We start from the raw sequence: 23838 nt of genomic DNA, 5'->3' as shown, positions 1-23838 counted from the left end.
GTCGCTAAGTTCTAAGGAGTTTTTTCTGATACTGGTCACATACCTCCGAAAACAAATTTCACGGGTAGGTTACACCTACCTATTATAATTTGCTTCAAAATGGCACGAGGATTTTAAATACAAATAACTTTATAGTACTAGTATATTCATACATACATAACCAAGCCTATTTCCCACTTCGGTAAGCAGATATTATGGAAATCCATTTGCTACGATTCTGCCTGACCTTCTCTTGCTTCCTTCACATTCGTCAAGCGTTTCATACACGCACACTTCAGAGTGGATCATACTAAACCTTGCTTAAGAACATCCCAAATGTACAACTTTATATTGTCTTACAAAACAAAGTCAGACACTATTCGCGCTTGCAACAATTCGCACCACGGCTGAATCACTATCTTAGAAAAACTTTTCAGCCTATAGGCGACGGGGGAGGAGCTCGGTGGCGCAGCGGTTAACGCGCTCGGTCTGCGATTGTTGAAGCTAAGCAACTTTCGCAAAGGACGGTCATAGGATGGGTGACCACAAAAAAATAAGTATTCATCTCGAGCTTCCGTGCTTCGGAAGGCACGTTAAGCCATTGGTCCCGGCTGCATTAGCAGTCGTTAATAACCATCAATCCGCACTGGGCCCGCGTGATGGTTTAAGGCCGGATCTCCCTATCCATCCATAGGAAAGGCCCGTGCCCCAGCAATGGGGACGTTAATGGGCTGATGATGATGATGAGGCGACGGGGGATATGTCAACCACACCCCTCTCGCACCCAACTTCAACCCCGGACCGCCATTTCATGACAGCGACAGCTCAGTGACATTGACACTTCTTTGTTACAATATTAATGGCCGTCGTTCGGTGCACACACGTTTCTATATCCCTAAAAATATATCTATTGTTGTGACTTTTTGGCGGGAACGGGACGGTTGCTTTCTTCATTGAATAATCTAAATAATTAATACGAAGTGGTGTTTTGTGGTTAATGATCGCATTGAGTTAATCTGAAAACATTCGCGATAGTGTTATTGTATCGGAATATTCAATAAACAAATTGTACCTATCTATTTTCGCTTTGTGCCAACAGGTCGCTTCATAACTGTTTATGCGGACTTTTGAGTTAATTCGTTTCGGGTTCGGAGTAGGAGTGTGCTCCGATGGTGGGGGCTTAGGTTTCCACATTTATCGTCATCACCTTTCATTATTTCATTTATCATCATCAAAACAAAATAAAGACATGGCTGTATGGGCATAGTTCCCTGTGTCTTGCCCTTCGGGGAAAACCAAAGCAAAAACAAAATATCTATGGTTGTCGGTCGTCTGATATGCAGTACCTTCTTATTAGTCTCTGGTTCGCTTACTCAAAATAATGCACGAACCTTAGCGAAAATGTTATCGCACGATCTACTCTAACCTTTGCTATTTTGAAGGAGGTTTGAAGGTTTGGGCTCGGGTTGCTAAAGTAATTAATTATTAGTTTACAGTTAGGCACTTCCGTGGTGCGATTTTCACTTCAAAGGTACAAAGGAAATAAAAAATCTATCTTTAGTATTATACACTGCATGTCTCCTTGTCTCGTTGGTCAGCTGGAAGAAATCTCTTTCAGAGATAAGCTTACCTGTACTATCTGATTTTCCTTGTATGATTATTTTAACTGTTATATTGTGTGCAACTTTCGGTGATTATTCTATTGCTAGTCAGCAAAACGCTTGACTTTCGTTGTAAGGTTGCAGGTTCAAATCCAGGCCAGCGGTCAAGGAAAATATCCCCAGGAAACTCACACACCGGAGAAATGTGTTGTCGAAAGTATATGACCTAACCTGCGGCTCGTTTTCCCTTCGGATTAGAACGTCAGATGCAGTCGATTCTGTAATCCAGACCTGTCAAATCTTCAGGTTAGACAAGCCTGTGAAAAACGGGATAACGCTAGGGAAATTTTGACAAGACATTTACTTCTAACATATTTTACGAAATAAAGATGATCCGTGCTTAATTCAAATTCAAAAATATCTTTATTCAGTAGGTAACATAGTTACACTTTGAATCGTCAATTTTTACATAACGAACGTCTCATCCGCCTAAAACTACTGCAGCTTCTCACAACCTGTATAGCCGGGGAAAAGAAGCTGCAAGAAAAACCTCGGCACAGGGCCCTAGACGTTCTTTAAAAAAATAAAAATAAACATAAAATATTGATATACAATTGAGTAATTTAGCTGCCTAATATCAGTTCTCAGACAGTTAATCCCATGCATTCATATCTTCTAAATAATCACTAACTTTATAATAACCTTTTTTGTAAAGTTTTTGTTTAACTACTGTCTTAAAGCAGTTGAAAGGCAAATTCTGAATGTCAATGGGAATCTTATTGTAAAAACGTATACATTGCCCCTTAAAAGATTTAGTAATCTTATGTAATCGACTGACTTGTAAAGCAAGTTTATTTTTATTCCGGGTATTAACAATGTGCCGATCGCAATTTTTTGCAAAGTCAATCACGTAATCTTAATGATGTAAGTGAGTAATCGTCACATGAGTCATGTCAGGGCCCTTTGGCGGCTCAATAATAACACTGACACCAGGGTTGATGAGGTTGGTAATTCACCTCACAACCCACACGATAAAAGAATGAGAAGAACATATCGTGGTTGACTTTGCAAACTGGTGTATCTGCAATCTTGTTGCTTAAATCATTTGTGTCTTATTGACAATAACAATAGTTACACATCAGATTCGCTAAAAATTTCAGATACCTACGTCAGTTAGCCGCGTTAGCGACGATATTTTACAACTCATTTTAACCTCTTTTAATACTTTTATGATCATCATTGACTCATCAATCATACTTGTATCTACATTAATAGACTTTGAAGAGAAATCGTTTTGGTTGTTGTCTGATGATTCTATAGTTACTGGTGAAAAAGTATGATTGTTTTTTTTTTTTTTGACGTGTCTTTATTGTAGATTTGCATGAACTACTTGGCCGGAAGTGATGTGGTCTGATAGACCTTTAATCATTAGAAGATTTTTTTGTCTTTCTGGTTTACAAAGTATTTACAATACATATATTACGAGTCATTTTAATTCTACCCAAATAAAGTAAACTGCAATTTTCCTATAAATTCTTGTTAGGTCATCATCATCTCCCTAGCGTCTTTCCGTTTCACAGAAGCGACTGTCGGTCTGACCTTCCACTTCGCGAAAGTATAACCAGCCCAATGAATGTTAGGTCACATACCTCCAAAATTCAAATTAATTTTAGCTAGGTAAGGTAGCTAGGTAATAAAAATATTTTTATCAACCTTAACCTTTATGACTTTCGCCAAGCCATAACACCCAAGCTTATTCCAGCGTATTTCAAACACCCAAAAGTCAAAGTCACGATATCTTTGTAGTGTAACAACTTTAGCTTCATTCTTGTCATCGAGTCAATAACTCAGAATCATTGTCCGTGCAATTTTATACAAGTCATGTCAATAATCGGTCAAGTGCGTTCACCTGGCTACCTGAAAGGCTACTACTGGTTCCATATACTGCGCTATTTGCGAGAATATTTAGAGTTTTGACGGGTCGGTCCGTTTTAGAGGTGTTAGCCGAAAAAACATCTCCACCTAGCACAATAGAGCAGTGTGGCGGACGGTCTTTCTTCGGCGGAGTATGCTCCATACCCTCTTCGGTTGATTGAGTGGAGGACTGTGCCCAGCACATACACATGCCGTTTATGAGTTACATTATCATAATCATCATGTGAAATAATAATTTGAATGTATAAACCTCGGAATTGAATCCCTATAATTAAAGCACATAATAACGGGTTCTTACCGCGTTTAAATGGGGATATGAGAGTTTCGTGCGAGTTCAGATGGTTCCGAACATTCCGGTATCAAAAACATAAACAAGCGGCAGAGAAAGAGGGTAGACAGATATGTCTGCCCGTAGAAAATTATGGATCTACCTACTCCACTCCAATCTCATCAGTCATCCCGTGATCATGGCACTTGCAACAGTGTCGAAATATCGGGAGTCTCATATCCCCATTTAAACGCGGTAAGAACCCGTTATTATGTGTTTTAATTATGATAATAACCGCGTAAACTTAAAACAATGTATTGAATCCCTATTATACGCTAAGCGACGCCAAAATCTGAAGATTCAAAAATTTCGGTCTAAACTAAATCACTATACACATATAACAAACCTACGTTTACAAAAAAAAGATAGAACAACCATATTCGAGGTTCATATTTGAACATGAACCATTATATAAATTATGAAGAAAAATGAAAAATAAAACAGTAATATAATGATGCTGAGAAAAATAGATGATAGTATATGATTACACATCCCACACAATGTTTAACACACGAGCGCCGTAATTGCATTATTTAAACACAATCTAACTGTTTAAGACAATTACGCAAATACAGAAAAAAGTGGTGAAATTGAGCGTGAAAGTAATGAGAACGCAATCGACTTGCAAGCCAACGGTACCGCAACTGCCCAGGCGCACGATAGAAAGAGACGAAGCACTCGCCAACAAGTCTTTAACAACATTCACCATTGCAATCTCACGTTGAAATCGCGCGTCCACACGAAATTTTTAACAAAATACCAGACGCATAGTATAGACAGTTTTCGTGCAACTCCAAACCTGCTCTTATGACGTTTGGAGTCGGTAAAAGTCTTTGGGTGGGAGTAAAACGTGTCTTGATATGTGACCGTGACAGTGGCAAAGAAACTTCGTGCAGAACGGATTCTGCAAATGTGTTACTTGACAAACTAAATCCTATTCCATTTTGTACTTGAATTGCAGTGTGTTTGTGATCAAAAGTGGATTTCCTTGCAAATTTTACAAGTGTAACAGAAGTGTCACGACATGTATAGAGTTTGAGTGCATTGGCCGATGAAAAGGAGCTAAAAAACTGGGTTTGCTGATTTCTCTTTCTTCGACGGTCAATCGGATATTTTGGTGAGAGTACCAACATGGATTTTCGCCATTTGTTTTTTATGTGAGTATTGCCATTTCTTATTAATCACTTGATGAAATGTATGTGTTCTTATTGTGAGTTTTATCAGTATAATCAAGGTTGACATAAACCGGCCCGTATAGTTTATTAACCTCAATAAAAGTGAAGATTTCTAGGCTCAGGCGTGTTTTATTAGATGTTAATTGCTTTTGCTTAGATCCGTTAAGCAAATATGCGATACCTACGTTATTTATTTTTACAATGCATATTTTATAACGCTCTACTGTTAGTTTTACTTGTATTTTTTTCAACTAGGATAAAATAATTGAGTCTTAGTAATTATTAGTAGTTATTCTGTTACCGTTACCGTCGATTACCTACTATTAACTTTAGAGTAAGTATCCTAAAAGCTATAAATAAGTCATCGTGAAATCAATGCATTATGCAGCTTAATCATTAGATTATCTCGACCGACATCTCTTTTGTTACTGTATGTATATTGTATAAGTTTTATATTTTATAAACACGGTGTTAGGTTGTCAGGGTGATTGTGATTAATGTTTTCTTGCCACTGGTTACCTATAAGAATTTGCTGCTTACCAATAAGGCTGCCAGATTGCCCTGTAGTTTTCGACCATGTGTGCAAAACTTATTTTGTATGTTGTGTGAGATAAAGTATATAAATTTGTATTTGTTAGTTAGTGACATCGTAATGCAAACTTTGTGAGACGATTCAGACCATAATACTGAGTCGTAGTAAATGTATGGAACTGAATAAGAATAAAATAATCAATAAAATGTTCATTAATTTTCCGATATGAAAATCCACTTGTTATCAACTCAAAATCATGGTCTGAATCATCCCACTCAGTATTATTGAATTGTAGCTGTGGCATCCTTTAATTATAAATCATTTCTTTCTCTATTTAATTTAATGATTTTTCTACTATCTATTTTATCTTGCATGAAGTGTAAGACCATAAATAAACAAAAGTAAAAATAATAATGTCATTCTAAAGAAGAACAATTTACGAAAGCTTTCTGCAATATGCAATATTTATCATTATCTATACCCATAGCGTAAATTACTTCTAGTTAGTTGCAACGTTTTATCCAGTTTTTATTGTCGCTATAATCTCATGTGTTATCGATTTATTGCCATTGTCTCCGTCACAAGCAGTGTCTCAGGAAACGATTACTTTCATTTCATCTTTCTCCTCGAGTAAATACTCTTCAGTGTTCAATTGTGTATTAATTAGCTTTCCCATCTGTTTTATAACTTGAGCACGAAATGAAAAACTGTCGGCTTGCGGCGTTTCATTACGTCGAGCGAGAGGTGTTGGAAATTCTTCTTTTGATGCATCAGTGTGTTTGATTGTCTTTTGATGTATTATGTTGAGCATACATACATAAACTCACGTCTATTTCCAATCTGGGTAAGCACAGACTAAAGAATTTGTTTTTATATAAATGTACTGGCAAATACAAACTTTCATTCATTGATCAATCAAATGAAGACATCATCATGTCACTAGCAGCGTTATCCCGTTTTCACAGGGTTCGCTTAGGTGCCTAACCTGAATATTTGACAGGTCCGGTTTTTTCACAGAAGGGACTGTCTACCCGCGAAGGGAAAACCAACCCTTTACATGTTACATCACATACCTCCGAAACGTATTTCACGCGTATATGGGTTTCCTTACGATGTTTTCCTTCACCGCTGAGCACGTAATAATAATTTATGATCCAAACATGAATTCGAAAAAACGATTTCGAAAATCATTGGTTTAGGCCCGATCAAATAAAAATAAATAATAATCAATATCATTCAAATGAAGACACGAGCTTAAAATATTTCTGAGTTCAGTGCGCTTAAAATAGTCATGTTTCAAAACGCCAAAGCTATTGAATAGGTTGGAAAGCGATTCATGTCAATGTCAAAATATCTCGGCTTTTCCGGATTTCGCTTACCATCTTAGTGAAAGGATTCACTGATTTGCGTGGGAGTTGTCTAAAATTACACGGGCTGTGCCGGGTGTAACGGATTTCTGAACATCTATAGAAACTCTGTATAATTCGAAGCCGTTTGAGGCAATTTTCAATATAACAAAAACTACTAACACACACAACGAATAAAACTGTCATGGACCTTATAGATCACAGTACAATGGTTTAAGGAAGTGAAAAAAAAATTGACGAAACGCTCTGACCATTACGGAGGCTGTTAATGTTGCGGAGACTTTTAGGAATATAAATGCAATAAAAATATAATAGGTAGAAGCTTTGTAACACATATGTACTCCCATGAGTTACTGCATTTATAAAAAAGACTGGATTTTTAAAAAATTATATTATTATGATAATAATATAATGATAATGAAGAAAACTCTCTTCAGAGCTTCAAAAACCAGTTGCGAGCTCATTTTGAATCCTTATGTGGATATTCTTAGGATATTACTATTATGTATGATGTATTTTATTTATTTCAATACCTGTATGTGTGTGTATAGTCTATTATTTATTATTATAGTTTTCTTTAGATTATGGTTAGGTATATTTTTAGTATATATGGATTATATTAAATTGAGTATTTATTAATATATGTACGTATAGTATAGAGTATTTATTATATTAACTTTAGTTTTACTTTTAGGTATTTATTTATTTATTTTTTGTTGCACCATCCCGCATCCAAGTTGTAAATGTTTGTTTCCTTTTGTTGGTTGCCTGGAAGAAATTGCTCTAGAGCAATAAGGCCGCCCAAATTGTACTGTATTCATGTGTTATGTCTGATTGTTGAAATTCTAGTTCTGTGCAATAAAGTATATTTGATTTGATTTTGATTTGAAAATTATTTCATTCCAAATACATATTATAAGCATTAAAATATAACGCTTTTAGTACTGCTAACATTCAAATATGACCAAATTTAAAACGCTATTGAGAATTCTGACACCAACATATCTCTATTTGGAACAGGAAGGAATATTGAACAAGGAGAAATTGCTCTTTTGTTGGCAAATCGCCAAAGGTATTAAGTTTCAGATATTACATTTCCACATCGAATAAGGAGTTTTTGAAGATTATCTGGTGATTATTTAATGGAAATTTTCAATAAGCGCGGAATGAGGAAAATCGTTGATCACGCCGGCGGCGGGGTCAGTATCGGGGTCATGAAGTGTTTTAGTCGCGAGCTGATTGTCTGCCTCTATGGCTCTACTGCTGGCCACTGTTAATGTAGGTGTAAAGAAAAAGCATAGAACGCAATCAGCTGCTTATCATCCTGGACTGGCTGGAAAAGTCTACTGGAATCGTGTCCACTCCACCATGTGGGCTACTTGGACTATTATTAATGCACTGAATCCTTGATAGCCTTGTTCAGAGAACGTGTGACCTGCATTTTGGTGTCTCGGGATCGAATCCTGGCTGGGGCTCTAAGTCACTGAATTTGACTTTGTGAGTTTAAACTCATATTTAGATCAGTAAAGACCACGGGCTGATCACAAGCCACAATTTAGTCCGTTCGTAAAGCAGGGTCCATAGAATACTAGCGTCGTGATTCACGCCGCGACTTGTTCTGAGTGAGGTCCATTTATTTCAGGACTTCCACTACTACCTTAATATTAATTCGATGAACATCTTCTTTGTTTAATTGTTTCTTCTTTATTTTCTCTCTATCAACAGAAGAGAAAACACTGAGAGTTCTCTGTTTTCTCTCAGGTTCTTTATTGTTTCTGAAAATTTTACACGATTTTATTGTCTTGTTATAGTCACTGTGATCCTGTGGGTCATCGAGTTGCTTCTTTAACTTAATTTTCACTAACACAGTTGGCTCAACCGTTATGGACGGCGATGCGGCTCGCCACCTATCCTGTTGGTCTAACACAAAGCTCGGTGAGGTGTGGGTATTCCCACACCCCATTCAAAGTTCGTCTTTAAAGAAATTGCTATAAAAACCCAAATTTGCTTGAATCATCTGTTTAGTTTATTGCCTTTCTAAAATCGTCATATCATAAACGTCATCTTAGGAGGTCACTCTAGCCATCTGCCCATGTTGCTTAAACCTCGATTTCTTTGAGAAATGCTAATAAACCACGACACACTTACCGAATGACTCTTAAAATCGTTGGTATGTAAAGAAAGCGTCTCTATTCATTTGCATGATTGTCTTATTGACATTTTATTAACACCATGAATGGTCTCTGAAACCAACACCGATGGCTTGGTCGACGATTTCCCTCATTCAGCGCTTATCGCTATCGACCCACTAGTGTCGATTAATTCTTTCAAATATTCTTCCTCTCAGACGACGACCTGAGCCGAAGTTCGCACCCATCTGGGCACCCTCAGGACTATTGCCTTAAATTTTGTACCGGATGAGAGCTCTCAGCGCTCCCCATTCGTCCGGCCAAGTAGTTAATGCCATCTGCGGCAAATCTACTATAAGTGACGTCATAAAAAAAACATGAATGCTGATAAAGACCGATGTTTGTGTTTTTTGTTGCACCATCCCGCATCCAAGTTTGTTGTGTAAATGTTTGTTTCCTTTTGTTGGTTGCCTGGAAGAAATTGCTCTAGAGCAATAAGGCCGTCCAAATTGTACTGTATTCATGTGTTATGTCTGACTGTTGAAATTTTAGTTCTGTGCAATAAAGTATATTTGATTTGATGTTTTAAAGAACTGACTTAGTCCAGTCTGCTTGAAGGTTTGAAAAGTCAACTAAAACTATTCACGCCATTCCACCTAAAATCTTCAATTTAAGGTCCCAACTGACATAACAAACTTTGAAACTGTGCATTTTAAATATTAATGAATTCTTTAACTTAACATACTTACATATTTAAATGTTGTGTTCTTTTTAATTACCTAAATACCACTACACAACTGAAATGGATATGATTTGTCATGTAAAATGAACATTATATTCTGAACATACGATATGGAATAAATAATGATTACCTAAATGATGAAATGTCTGGTATTAAATGTGTTCCTCTAGTTATTAAATAACTTGTCATGTACGCCTACAATGATTTAAAAGATGTGTTGCTGTTATAGTTTCTTGTCAATAGGCTATTTTTCGACTAGTCAAATCAGTTATTTTTTACCAAACGTCAAAACACGAAATGACTATGGAATTGGGTCATGTACAGTACAAGGTTCAAGATAAATTATGAAACTCTGATTACTAAATATAGACAGATCTAAAACTAACGAAAAACATTTTTTTTTCTATTTAACTTATTTACTAATTTTAATAAAAAAAAACTAATAATAGGTACGACATTTTATCACGTCTTTCTATGACGTCACTGTGTGCTTTCTCATAGAAATTCCATAGTAATTTCGTGTTTTGACGTTTATTAAAAAGTAACTGTTTTGATTAGTTGGAAACTAGCCTATTTGCATAAAAAAGCAACCTGTGACGTCACAGAAGAACGTGACAAAATGACGCACTTACTATTTACATTTTTTATGAAATTAAAAAAAGAATAAGTACTTAGATAAAAGAAAACGCTTTTGTCAGCTTTAGATATGTCTTTACTTAGTAATCAGGATTTCATAATTTACCTTTGGAAACCTAACCATTTCTTCCCCTCAGCCATATTACCTTGCGAAATGACGTAGATTCAAACATGTAAAGTTGACCTTGAACAAGTTTACCCGTTATAATAACTTTCAATAAATGATTCTGATTTCTAGCGAGAAGAGGAATTTTGTACAAATTTTAATATTAAAAAGCAAAATAATAATAAAAAGGCATACAATAATATTTTATAACTCATAAATGGCAACACCAACGCCATAAAATTTAAGTAACGGCTATAAAATTATAAAATTAACAATTAAAAAATTCTTATGTTGCGTTTAACATTTTATTGTTTCAACGACCATTTAACCGAGCACTCGCATAACCTACTAGCACAGAATGTCACTCGTAACCAGTTTTATCGTTGGCATGGAAAAAGTTCTTTTATTAATCGACTGCACAGATGTAAATGAATTAAAGTATTTGTATTAAAACTAGTAATAGACAATATATACGTACTTAGTACAGAAAATAACACATACCTCCCGTATTTGGATGGCTCGCAAGTCATCAGCAACAACTATCAAAAATCACTTTGGATCCCTAGTTAGGTTAGGACATTAAAGGCTGATCACCTGATTGTCCGAAAGTTAGATGATCCGTGCTTCGGAAGGCGTGAAGCCGTTGGTCGCGGCTACTATTTACCGATGTAGGTAAGTAGTCGTTACATGAGACATGTCAGGTGCCTTTGGCGGCTCAATAATAACCCTGACACCAGATTTTATGTGGTCGGTAATTCACCTCACAACTCACACGATGGAAGAAGAAAGATACCATTTGAATAGAAGAAAATTTTCAATAAATTGTACACAATTCAAAAGAACTATTTGAATCAAATAACAACCTGAATCACCTCCCTAGCGTTATCCTGTTTTGCACAAGGTCCACTTACCAAACCTGAGGATTTGACGGGTTCTTGTTTTTTACCGAAGCGACTGTCTGTTTGACCTTCCGACCCGCGAAGGGAAAACCAGCCCAGTACAGGTTAGGCTACACCTCCGATTGCATTTCTCGGGAATGTGGGTTTCCTGACGATGATTTCTTTCACTGCTGAGCACGTGATAACCATAATTCGAAAACAAATTCTGGTTTAGGCCTGCGCTGGATTCGAAACTGCGACCTCAAAGTGAGAGGCAAGCGTTCTACCAAAGCTACCACGGCTCTTTTTACAGATACTTTTTTTTTACTTAATAGCTTAAATCTTTATTAATAAAAATAATCTGCGCTTCTTTGAAGATTTTAACCAAAATGTTGTCCGGTATCTGCTTTATCGTCAAAATTGTTCTTTATTGCGTTTTAATGTTCAGTTCTCGTGACTAAACAGTTTCAGAGACAAAGTTTTAATCATCAATTTAAGCTTATTATTCAAAAAAGTTCTTAGTAGAGAGCCGTGGTGGTCCAGTTGGTGGAACGCTTGCATCTTACTTTAAGGTAGCAGTTTCATATCCAGCACAGGCCTAAACTAATGATTGTTGAATTCGTCTTCGAATTCATGTTTGGATCATAAATGATTACCACGTCCTCAGCGGTAGAGGAAAACATCGTGAATTGAGATTCGCTGCTTTTTTTCGACGTTAGTTATTGTAGATTTGCCGCAAATGGCATTTACTAACCAATAGGGCTGTAAGCCGATACAACATTTAAGACATCAGGCCTGAGGGTGCCCAGTTGGGCGCGGACCTCGGCTCAGGGCGTCGTCTGAGAGGATAATATTTGAAAGATTTAATCGACCTTAGTGGATCGATAGCGATAAGCGCTGAATGAGGGAAATCGTCGAATATTCCGGTGGGGTCGGTATCAGGGTTCTGAAGCATTTGTTGTCGCGAGCTGATTGACCGTCTCTCTAGCTAGTATAACCCGCTTACCGACTCTGTATGTATCGATCATTAGAGCTCGTGGCAGGCCATTTTAACTCAGTCGCTAAGTACATTTCCCAAACCCCGAAACCGATGAACTTTTAAGCAAACACTTTGGAACTCCGAAGCTTGTTTGATCTCATCTCACTCAGTCATTGGTTTAATTGAGGAAAAATAACCCAAAAACAACATCAGGTTTTCAACAACACGCCGACCCAGTTCGTACCGGTTTTGGTATTTTCATTTAGGATGCACTCATTAGTGAAGGCAACCTTAAGCAGCTTTTCGGACTATATTGTAAAATAATGACGATTTAGAAAATAGGAATGCGTGGGAAAAACCGCCTGGAACCAACATTCAGAGCCACGCTCTTGTCGGTGTAGCATTCTCCATGCTACTTTCATTTAGAACCAATACTAGACAGCTTTACTGAGGAACTGTGGTAGCCAGTTGGTAAAACGCTTGCCTCTCACTTTGAGGTCGCAGGTTCGAATCCAGTACATTCCTAAACCATTGATTGTCGAATTTGTTTTCGAATTCATGTTTGGATCATAAATGACTATCTCGTGCTCAGCGGTGTTCCACTTGATATCAACTCAGAATCATGGCCTGAATCATCTCCCTTAGTATTCGTTACGATGTCACTAACACCCTATATACATAAATTAATATTATTATATGCAGTAGGTATGTAATTAAAACCATTTCGCTTCATCTTAACTTGAACTACGTATGGTCACTTTAAAGGCACTTTCTTCTTGGGAATGGCGGTGATGGCATTCTACGAATTGACATTCTTTTAGCTTGTATGCTTGTGGATGACCTTTAAAATCCAGGTTATAATTGGGTCGTGTGAGTACTAGGTTCAAGATAAATTATGAAATTCTGATTAACACTTTCAAGGACAGAACGTCTAATGACGTTTCGATCCCAAGGTGTCATATTACCTATTATGAACCATCAATGACCCATGATCTCTGTCCGTGAAAGGGTTAAGTACTAAATAAAGACAGATCTAAAACTAATGAACAAAAAAAAATCTTTTTTTTTTCTATTTCACCTATTTGTGCATTTTAATCAAGAAAAAAGTAATAACAATTCCGACATTTTATTACGTATTCCTATGACGTCATAGTGTGCAAATTCCATAGTAATTTGACTAGTTGGAACTATTAGACATCGTATGTATGGGCTTGTGATGAGGATGAAAAGCGTATCACGAGAAAAGTAATGAGTATGATTGCATGAAAAAGGATATGTGTAGGAAAGGTATGAGTACAGAGAACACGACTGACACAGATGAAGAAGAATACATTTATAGATTTGATATTTTCTTTTTAAGAAATGTTTTATGATTTAGTCTTTGTTTAATTCAAGTTAACTATTTTCAAAAAAAATATAATATAAATCTTTTTAATATTTTGTTATTTTTTCTTGAAAATGACTTTCTGGGGGTGGAGGCCTGGAGTCCTAAAACACAGGGTATTCTAGTTTAGGCTCTAGCCTCTACAAATATTGTATTTTTGTATGTATTTATGTATCCATGTGTTTTTTTTTTTTGTAGAGGAAATAAAGATTTTACTTACTTACTTACTTACCGGGTCCTCCTCCTGTCCATGCGAAATTCTTTCGATCTATGTATGTCTCTTTGCCCTTAAATAAGAATTTTGATTGTATTAGAGTTTCTATATTTATTAGGAATTTACAGTGGCTCGAAATTCTCGAAAATGGTAACTGTAAAAGGCATTATACACGAACACGGTTTTCAGACCGCAAATATCAAAAGGGACTTTCCATTGTCAGTGAGATTATAAAGCTTTGGACGCACAACCTAAATTGAACATATTTTAATTTGATAAAACTTTGTAAATCGAGATCCCACTACATTCAGCGTTTTACGATCTCGAATATAAATTTATTTATTTACTTATTTATAGAAGGTACACCGTTGTTCTAGGTTTACGCGGTTATATCCCTGATTTAAACGCGGTAAGAACCCGTTATTATGTGTTTAAAAGGTACACCAACAACTTATATAAATCATTAAAAGAGAGGTTACATCGGGAATTTATTAGAATGTTATTATAATATAAGCCAATTATAGGTTAGTACAAACAACATTTGCAGTGTAAAACAACGTAATCGTTTAGGTAGATAACTAAATTATATACACAGATATATATTATACACAGATAATTTTAAAATATAAAATTATTCCCTTTTTTAATGGTCCAGTGTTTGTTGGTGCGAGCTGATTGGCCGCCTCTATGGCCTCGATTGCTTCTGTATGCGCTAGTAGTAATGCTTTTTAAAATGATAAGACATTATACCAGAAACCAGGTCGGCATTCCAGTTCACAACATCCGTGACATCAAAGTATTATAATCCGCTGTTCAATCCGCTCACTATTCCGCTCAACACGATGTCTTACGCGTTGTAGGACGTTGACCTCTGTGCTAACAGCTGTTCTGAGCCGTCCCTTGTAACTTGAATACGAATATGTAGTTAATTGTCGCCCCTTACCCTTATCCGGTACGATACCGGTATGATACGGCCTCCGTGGTCCAGTGGTTTGAGCGTTGGGCTCACGATCCGGAGGACCCGGGTTCAAATCCCGATGGCGTCACATCACGAAAATCACTTTATGATCCCTAGTTTGGTTATAGGACATTACAGACTGATCATCTGATTGTCCGAAAGAAAGATGATGCGTTGGTCCCGGTTGCTACTTACTGATTAAGTTAGTAGTGGTTACATGAGCCACGTCAGGGGCCTTTGATGGCTCAATAGTAATTCTGACACCAGGGTTGATGGGGTTGGTAATCCACCTCACATCCCACACGATAGAAGAAGAAGATCCTTATCTGGTAAAGAAAAATAGACCGGATGCGTTTTCTCCTTAATTATGCGCACTCCTGAAGAATTATACCACTCCGCTGCTTAACATCAGAAGGGATCGTGGTCAAACGCACTCAAAACATAATATAGCATCAAGCCTTTATTAACCTGTATTAGGCTGGTTTTTCCTTCGCGGGGTGGAAGGTCAGACAGGCAGTCGCTTCTGTAATAAACCGGACCTGTCTAATCTTTGGGTTAGGTAAGCGGACCCTGTGAAAACGGGATAATTCCAGGGCGGTGATGAGCTTTTTTACTTTTACTTTTCAAAGTGGTTAAAAAAGCAATATTGCTATTTGAAGTTTCTTGATACGTATTGCTTACTTAATTTAATATGCGCGTATGTGAAGTAGCAATATTGTTTTGTAGATGAATTGCTTTTCTGTTGCCTTCTTAACCCTTCAGATCATTTAAGTGCTTAGTTTTTAACTCTCTCGTTTTCTTCTCATTATTTACAGTAAACAATAAAAGAGGTTAATTACTTTAAACTGTCTCACTTGACTTACAATCTTACAACATATTATTCTGTTTGTCATCATTCATTGTCACTAACAGCTCTAAACACAGTTTTGTCTTTGTGCGAATGACAGATGTAATTAAGTAAATTAATGGTCTTTTTAGTACTTATGGAAAATGCATTAATCTTCTATATTGCTCTGCTTATTATCATCTGTACTTAATAAAGAGCATTATCTCGCTTTTTTTTTACATACATAGGTTATGTATACTTATTTACAATAATGAGGAGCTCGGTGGCGCAGCGGTTAACGCGCTCGGTCTGCGATTGTTGAAGTAAAGCAACTTTCGCAAAGTCGGTCATAGGATGGGTGACCACAAAAAAAAAGTTTTCATCTCGAGCTCCTCCGTGCTTCGGAAGGCACGTTAAGCCGTTGGTCCCGGCTGCATTAGCAGTCGTTAATAACCTTCAATCCGCACTGGGCCCGCGTGATGATTTAATGCCCGATCTCCCTATCCATCCATAGGGAAGGCCCGTGCCCCAGCAGTGGGGTCGTTAATGGGCTGATGATGATGATGATGATTTACAATAAAATACCAGATAATATTTTAAATTCGTCAGAGAATAAATTTAAAGCTCACGTGAAGCTTACTTTATGTTAAAAAGCTTATTATAAGATTAATGACTACCTAAATGATAAAAATGTCTGGTATTGAATGTGTTCCTCTAGTTATTAAATAACTTGTAATGTACCCTCATTGATTTATAAGATGTGTTGCTGTTGCAGTTTCTTGTCATTTCTTCTCCTCAGCCATAACAACTTGCGAAATGACGTAAATTCAGAAATGTTACATTGACCTTTAACAAGTTTATCCATGACAATTACGTTGAAAAAATGATTCTAATTCTTAAAGTGTCTTGTCGTAGATTTGCCGCACATGGCATTAACTACTTAACCGGACAAGTGATTTTTTGATGCTTCAAAATTGTAAGAAATTTTGAACTTCGTTTCATTACCGTCTCCGTCGTTAACAACGTCTGTGGTCTAGTGGTTAGAGCTTTGGGCTCACGATCTGGAGACCCGGGTTCGATTCTCGATGATGGCATTGTCGAAATCACTTTGTGAGACTGTCCTTTGTTTGGTAATTACCCATTCATCTCATTCTTCATTCAAAAATATTAAGATGATTCCGTGCTTCGGAGGGCACGTTAAACCGTTAGTCCTGACTATTAGCCGAAACACCTCCACTAACCAGTGGAGCACCAAGCAGTGGAGCAGCGTGGTGGTGTATGCTCCATACCCACTCCGGTTGATTGAGGGGAGGCCTGTGCCCAGCAGTAGGACGTATATAGGTTATGTATGTTTGTTTATGTTATGTTTATTATCGTCTACAATGGTGGCATAGCCGAGCTGCATTGTGTGACTGATGCGGCAGAGTCTTGGAATCTTAAGCTGGATATATGATCCACGCAGGATATTTTATTTTTGTCTGCCATACGCAATAATATTAATCATCTACAATTTGTTACCTATCTGTTTCCCTTGGAGTTTGTTTATTTTGATTTTTTTGTCTCGTATAAGATTCTTTTTTTTCTCGTATAAGACACCAAAGTTCATGAATTGGAACATCGACGGCGCTTAGAGCTTAACGCCAAGCGCGATGAATTGAAAGCCCGACCACCTACGGCGATCAATTATGCATATTTAAATGGTGTACTCACATGCCCACTATGTGCGAGGATCTTTACCAATAAGATTGGCTATATAAGCCACATGCGAGCACATGAACGTCGGAGTAGAAGCAGTCGCCGTAGCCGAAATCGGCTGGATCGCATTATAGATAACGCTGTATAAACTTCACATGGCTATTTCAGCAATAATTTTGAATTTGTGTTACTCCATCATTATCTTAATAACATACCCGTTGGTTTAATATTTGTGGTTCCGATGGCATCATGTCCAAAATGGAATGTAAGTAAACACAGGAATGTAACCTAAAAGGGATGTTATCATAGAAATGTGACCTAAATATTCGAATATTTTGGACCGTCTGAAGGGTTCAGTGCGGTCAGAAACTAAAATAGAATATGGTATGTAGGGTTGCGCGGGACGAGGTTACCTGCTTATGGTTTATTTGTGCACATATCAACGCACGTCGTTGTAACAGGACAATTATTTGACCAATTCCGTCGTTGAAAGCGGTCGGTCGCAATAAACGGATGTACTTCCATGGTTGATCGTAACAAAACCAAACGTATGCCTATACTGACGTCACTATAGACGGTCGGTTGTTAAATGCGAAGTTCCAGAATACTTTGTAGTCCCAGTTAGGTTAGGACATTACAGGCTGATCACCTGATTGTCCGAAATTAAGATTACGTTAAGCTGTTGGTCCCGGTTACTACTTACTGATGTAAGTAAGTAGTCGTTACATGAGCCATGTCAGGGGCCTTTGGCTGCTCGATGGTAACCCTGACACCAGGGTGATGGGGTTGGTACTCCACCTCATAACCCACACGATAGAAGAAGAATGCGAAGTCGTACTATACGGACTACACTGTGTATTTGAATTACCAATGCCGTATACCTTACAAGTCTACACGTTCACAAGCTATAAGTTACAAGTACGGTCACGAGCATTAATATGTATACACTTTGGTACCATGTCACATTAACTTTTTTGACAAATTGAACTGTAAGTCTCACTAAATTAATGTCAAATATGTTAGTGCGACAGAGTCTGTACGTGTAAATTACGTTTATCAAAAAAAAAAGTAGAGGTATATAATTATGTCGTAGGGATATGATAAAAACGGGGATTTGATCAAATCACGGAAGATGTTAAAATAACAACACGATTTTATCTTTTCCCTAAACAAATCTAGTGAATTGAACAAACCCCTAAATTAGTTCAGGAAATGACAAAAATAATTTTGCTTAGGTATTTTAAAGGGTTATTTGGTAAGATATACCTACATAATCAGGTGTGTGTAATACAAGGAAATATTGATATAAAAAATCACCATTACTTAGAACAATATATCTTTTTTTAAATAATGAAAAAAAATTTCTTTAAAAAATAAAAAATATTTTAGTTGCGTATGATATGCCTATTTGTAATAATCACTTATTAAAACATGGTAGCTGATTTGTGGCATTCTTAGAAGAAGTGTCTTTCATTTTATCAGCAAATCTTTTTAAATTTTGTGAAGAATTACCAAATAAACCTTTAAAATACCAAAGCAAAATTATTTTTGTCATTTCACTAAACCAATTTAGGGATTTGTTCAATTCACTAGATTTGTTTAGGGAAAGGATAAAATTGTGTTGTTATTTTAACATCCTCCGTGATTTATTTGATCAAATCCCTTAGGGAATTGATCAAATCCCCGTTTTTATCATATCCCTGCGACATATACAACATGTTATTTACATGTGTAGTTTTGATAAATACATTCTTGTTATAATTAATTATCTTACAAGAAAATTTCTTGTAATACTGGCATTGTAACTTGGAGTGTGGGATAGAGCCATGGTAGCCCAGTTGGTAGGTCGCAGGTTCAAATCCAGCACAGCCCTAAACCAATGATTGTCGAATTTGTTTTCGTATTCATGTTTGGATCATAAATGATTATCATGTGCTCAGCGGTGAATGAAAACATCCTGAGGAAACCCACATTCCCGAGAAATGCATTTTCGGAGGTATGTGACCTACCCTGTATTGGGCTGATTTTCCCTTCGCGGGATGGAAGGTCAGACAGGCAGTCGCTTCTGTAAAAAACCGGACCTGACAAATCTTCAGGTTAGGTAAGCGGACCCTGTGAAAACGGGATAATGCTGGTGATGATGACAGGGATAGTAAGTAAGTTTGTATACACGACACAATATTGATATTATATTCAGAATAATGTATGTAATTATTGAGACATGTTTCCAAAGTGACACAGTAGGAGTAGGGCCCTGTGCTGGGAGGTTTCCTGACCACGTTTTTCCGTCATCAATTAAGCTTCCGATGTGGTAGTAGTTTTACAGCTAGTAACATAATATGAAATTTTATTTTTGACGTTCAAAAAGCGCTAACTGTGTAAGCCAATTTTGAATATTTTGATAACATGACTTTGATGTTGGATGAAAGGCCTCGGGCGCGTAAAGGTTCAAAGAACATAACCATTCCAATTTCAAGGGATGAAACATGCGATTGACCCAATCATATGACCGAAAAAATATATTTTCTGATAAATCTCGAAGGACCGAAGATCAGATTTGATGTTACTGTCGTAATAGACGTGAGTTTACATATTACGTCTATTTCGCACCGGGGCAAGCAGAGACTGGAAAACCATTTGCTTGGATCCTGCCTGACACACTTTTCTTGCTTCTTTCTTGCACGCTAGTTCAGAGTAAATCCTATTATATATATATATATACCAATTCGTGTATTCGTGTAATAATATAAATATAATATACAGGGTGGCCCAGAAGTTCAGGTTCAAAATGAAAAATTAGAAAGAGGGGCTCATTAGCTACCAGAAACACCCCCATGTATGTTCAGCAATTATTTACGGTTTAGGAGATATGACCCATTTTGTACCTTTTTCTAGATTTTCTACCTTACTTCAGAAATAATCATTTTGTCGCTATCCCTTTCTTAATAATTATTTTATTTTAATTCACAACTATGCCTAAGTCTGTGTACCGCTCAATCAAAGATAAATCAAATTGAAATCAAAGATAAAAAAAAAGTTATCGGAAGTCAAAGTGAGAATTCGACGAAAATTGTTACTGTTGTTAAAACTTCGCCGAAGAATAATAAACACATGAGATTGTCATGGACCCTGAAAGTATTTCTAAAATCTGCTCCATTTAATAGGCTTTTAGAAAAATTTATAAAAAGTACCCTTAATACGGGCAAAAAACTAAGTAATTAGCCCTCAAAGATTGCAAGACAGACAGATTTGAAGGAAAATTTGACATTCTCATACAATGTAGCTGCTAATTTCTAACGTTGTTAAAGGTGCTCAAAGACACATTTTCAGTTAAAAGTAAATAAAAATCGCTAACAGGGTAGACATAGCAACAATCCGAAGACAAAACTTGCAGTCACTTTTGGTATTCGTATTTTAATGAAGGTACATAGATTTCAAGGAAAAAGTTATCCCCAAACACTGTTGGTGATTCATACTATTGGATACTATGATATTTATACTCTTGGATAATTATTTAGTTTTTTGCCCTAATTAAGGGAACTTTTTTGGATGTTTCTGAATCACCAACAGTGTTTGGGGATAACTTTTTCCTTGAAATCTATGTACCTTCATTAAAATACGAATACCAAAAGTGACAGCAAGTTTTGTCTTCGGATTGTTGCTATGTCTACCCTGTTAGCGATTTTTATTTACTTTTAACTGAAAATGTGTCTTTGAGCACCTTTAACAACGTTAGAAATTAGCAGCTACATTGTATGAGAATGTCAAATTTTCCTTCAAATCTGTCTGTCTTGCAATCTTTGAGGGCTAATTACTTAGTTTTTTGCCCGTATTAAGGGTACTTTTTATTAATTTTTCTAAAAGCCTATTAAATCGAGCAGATTTTAGAAATACTTTCAGGGTCCATGACAATCTCATGTGTTTATTATTCTTCGGCGAAGTTTTAACAACAGTAACAATTTTCGTCGAATTCTTACTTTGACTTCCGATAACTTTTTTTTCTTTGATTTCACTTTGATTTATCTTTGATTGAGCGGTACACAGACTTAGGCATAGTTGTGAAGTAAAATAAAATAATTCTTAAAAAAGGGATAGCGACAAAATGATTATTTCTGAAGTAAGGTAGAAAATCTAGAAAAAGGTACAAAATGGGTCATATCTCCTAAACCGTAAATAATTGCTGAACATACATGGGGGTGTTTCTGGTAGCTAATGAGCCCCTCTTTCTAATTTTTCATTTTGAACCTGAACTTCTGGGCCACCCTGTATAATATTATTGTATATATTATTATGTTTATGTCCTTTGTATATGTCGTTGTGCAATAAAGTATTATTGATTGATTGATTGAAATACCTTTCGTAGTGCATTTTATATTGTTTTACCGCTATTCCATAACTTGATTTTAATAAATAATATTCTTGTGGGGTTTGTGTTCTTGTTTTTAGTGTGCATTCGGGTTTTTTTTATTATTATAATTATTATTATCACTAATTTAAGAGCCACGCTCTTGTCGGTGCAGCATATTCCATGCTACTTTTTTGGGGAAAAATAGAGCAGTGGTTTCCCTCTTGCCTTCCGCCCCGCAGTACTCTGCCTGACGCAAGTGGGATGGCGCCCAGAGTAGTCTATTACAAAGACATACTAGGACTCCTGTCCTCCGCCTCTGAGTAGTACTGACAGTTACTGCTGCCCTCTGTCAGGTTCCAGGCATTGCCGTACCGGTGGCTCCCATCTTCGCTTCAAACAAAACAAATACAAATATATATACCTAACCTATATACCTACTTATATAAATAGTACACACAAAATATCTAATAATAAGCAACTCAATAACCACAGAATATTATTACATTATTTTTCCGTAAACACTATTCGATTGGCCATGTCTAATGATCTGTGAATCGCCCTAGAACTCGACCGCGCGGTAAAATGGTCGTTAGCGCACAACCAAGCGTAAACTTATCCAAAACGAACTGAGTTCCAAATGATTGTTACAGTCAGTTACAGTGATGTTATTGTTAATGTTCCAATAGTTATGTAAAGGTGGTCACTCACCTGCCGCACGCTTGTAAAATATAACAATGCAAGAGTCTTTTTTGAGAATAACAAAACCTATAACAGAATAATCAAAGCACATAATAACGGGTTCTTACCGCGTTTAAATGGGGATATGAGACTCCTGATATTTCGACACTGTTGCAAGTGCCATGATCACGGGATGACTGCTGTGTTGTAAAGCTTGAAACGGCCTAATGTGGTGAAAAAACGTGAGGACACAGTGAGTGCGGTTTGTCGTAGTGAGTTTCGTGCGAGTTCAGATGGTTCCGAACATTCCGATATCAAAGACATAAACAAACAGCAAAGAAAGAGGGTAGACAGATATGTCTGCCCGTAGAAAATTATGGATCTACCTACTCCACTCCAATCTCATCAGTCATCACGTGATCATGGCACTTGCAACAGTGTCGAAATATCGGGAGTCTCATATCCCCATTTAAACGCGGTAAGAACCCGTTATTATGTGCTTTAATTATGATAATAACCGCGTAAACTTAAAACAATGTATGTAACAGAATATTCCGACACACCAACGACCGTTTTCCTAATGTTACATAACTTGACATAAGCTTACGACTTTATCCCAATGAGAGACTTTCCCAGCTACGTTCCTCAAAAACAAGATAGATGTATGTCGCTGTACAGGTTTTCCTTCGTTTAACCTTCTAATTTCATGGATAACAGACATAATCTTTTATCTTTGTTTTTGGGTATAAATGATAATTGTTTTTCTTACACCCAGGCTCAATTACATCTTCCACCCATTATTATTCTGATCAACAATGGTGCTAATTCCTGTAAATACCATCTAATTTTATTTTAAGTTATATCTGTCATTTTCTTATCCGCCGAAAAGGAAAGGGACGGGTAATCGACAAGCATAAAATTTATGGAACACACGTCAATTTTAAGCACAAATCTAAACCAACCGTCTAAAAATTTTACATCTGTCAATAACCCGACACAGTTAAGTAGACAGCACGTCAAACGGATTGCATACCAGCGACGTACCTTTTGATTCGCCCGGGTTATTCATTCATTTACTCATTCTTCCTAAAATTAAGAGCTGTGAATCATCCGTCCCTTTCCTTTTCGACGGATATGAAAATGACGGATATAACTTAAAATAAAATTAGGCGGTGTCTGCAGGAATCGGGGCCAATAACCGCGTAAACTTAAAACAATGTATATAACAGAATATTCCGACACACCAACGACCGTTTTCCTAATGTTACATAACTTGACATAAGCTTACGACTTTATCCCAATGAGAGACTTTCCCAGCTACGTTCCTCAAAAACAATATAGATGGCGC

The 23838-nt window shown here is 36.7% G+C and overlaps 1 protein-coding gene across 1 annotated transcript in view; it reads left to right on the top strand.

Moving 5' to 3' along the window:
• The first annotated feature begins 4487 nt into the window (after positions 1-4487).
• Positions 4488-23838, top strand: part of LOC126377090 (uncharacterized) — a 101331-nt gene continuing 81980 nt past the window's right edge. Inside the window, exon 1 of the mRNA XM_050024747.1 lies at positions 4488-5000. The gene's annotated coding sequence lies outside the window, so the exon portion shown is untranslated. The remainder of the gene's footprint in view (positions 5001-23838) is intronic.

The sequence above is a fragment of the Pectinophora gossypiella genome, chromosome 22, assembly GCF_024362695.1.
Source record: "Pectinophora gossypiella chromosome 22, ilPecGoss1.1, whole genome shotgun sequence".
In the NCBI taxonomy this organism is placed as follows: domain Eukaryota; kingdom Metazoa; phylum Arthropoda; class Insecta; order Lepidoptera; family Gelechiidae; genus Pectinophora; species Pectinophora gossypiella.
This window is presented reverse-complemented; position numbering and strand designations above follow the sequence as displayed.